Source organism: Nestor notabilis, unplaced genomic scaffold, assembly GCF_000696875.1.
Source record: "Nestor notabilis isolate BGI_N333 unplaced genomic scaffold, ASM69687v1 scaffold24848, whole genome shotgun sequence".
Classification (NCBI taxonomy): domain Eukaryota; kingdom Metazoa; phylum Chordata; class Aves; order Psittaciformes; family Psittacidae; genus Nestor; species Nestor notabilis.
In genome coordinates, this window is record NW_009941003.1 from 569 (window position 1) to 2,464 (window position 1,896).

Here is a 1,896-nt window from a genome sequence, read left to right on the forward strand (position 1 = left end):
CTGAAGTTGGAGACAAGGGAGGCCACCTATTGCTGAGCAGATTGGGACTGATTCTGCATTAGACAGGCAGCTAAGTGACTGTGCAATAAATAAATCTGACTAAAGATCAGCATCAACACAGTCACATCTCAGAAAAGCAGCAGAGAGAAATGTTTTGTGTTGGGTTTTTTTTCTTTTTCTGCCAAGTAAAAAAACCCCAAAACTGATCTAATTAACAAATTAAAACACATTTTTTGGTTTTAGCCAAAATAAACACTCAGAAGTTTTTGGTTTTGGGTTGTTTGTTGTGTTTTGGTTTTTTTTCCCCTCTTTTTTTTTTTTTTTTTTTTTTTTTTTTTTTTTTTTTGGTGAAAGCAAAATAAAGGCCTTGATTTGCTTGGGAGATTCTGTGGTCCCTGAGGAGCACTGTCAGACAGTGAGAAACACTTTTCTGCCTGAGAAGATACCTCTGAGTTACCAGCTATTATGCATGCTGTAGTGGGTGGCCAGTTGGTGTCCTGGGTGGCCAGCTGGTGGCCCAAGGAGAGAATAAGGCAGTTCTAACTGGCCACTGGAAACACTACCATGTGCTGGGTGGAACCAGCCTAGGGCTGTTGCAGAGCTTCAGCTGATGAGCAGCTTTATGGGAACAAGATGCTGGGAAACTCGGTGGCTTTCCAAGCAGCTGCCTCCTGCTGTGCTGGGGCTGTCACCCATTCACAGGGAACCAACCTGTGTGCGGGAGATGAGCAGAGCTGCTGTGTGTGTCTGAGAAATGAACTTGGAGACCCATCTGCCTCCCTGCCCTCATGGCACCTGTGCTTTACCCCACCCTTTGTGACAGCTCCCTCTGTATGTCTCATACCTGCTGCCTTAAGCCTCCTTGCAGTATTCCCTGAAGGATGCCCCATAGCATCTGTTGCTATCCAGGATATCCTTCTTTCTTGTTGTTCTGTCGAAGAACTGACAGTTGGTAATAGGGATCCAGCCTCCAAATAACCAGGAGGGAAAATAGTTTCAAGCCTCAGCTGTTACCACTCCTGGGTTATCTGCGATACAGTGCAGTTAGTGCTGCTTGCTTTGCATAAATGTTAGTTGGAACAGGACAGGTATCCAGGTGTCATCTCTCCCCGTAAGAGTTCTGATCATCAAGCTAGATTAGAGTGTGTCTCACTTATTAAATGGTTGTTTGGTATAATATGGATCAGTTCCAGTGGGAAGGAATCAAGAGAGTTCTGTTCTAGCAGGGCTAGAATGCTTGAGACATGTGACACCGGTTCATCTTCTCTGCTTGTACCTGTGTACTGCCGAACTGAAATAATCCATTAAAATTTGATTTAATGGAACAAATAATTTTTCCTTTTAATTACAAGGGAATACAACAGAGATTGGAAGGGAATGTTAAAGCATTGCTGACAGTTTCAATAGTGTAGAGAGAAATAGCACATGGAACCTGTTGATGTGAAGAAGGTTGTTGCACATGGGGTGGGGTGCCACTGGGGGCAGGAGCCACCCCTTCCTCTGTAGTATCTCATGAAGCGCAAGAAACAGGTAATGAAAATGGTATGGGTTCTTTAACTGGGCTGTCCAGATGAAGTTAACAAGCACTGATCTGTTGAAATGGAGAGGACAGTAGAGCATACTGTCACTTCGAGAATCACATGCTAAAAATCAGTGGAAAATTTCAGCTGCCAATAGGCAGTCTGACAGAGCTATCTATATACTCTTTGAGGGCTACGGAAATCTCGTATGTGAAGCTGAGATAAAGCCAGTATATGATTCAAGAAGAACATACACTTGCATTTTGACTAACAATGTCTGTGCACTCACACATGCACAGGTACTACAACTGGCCCTGCCAGTCTCGTATTTGTGCAGTGACACCTTGTTAGCTGTATATTCAGTTTAACTGCTGAA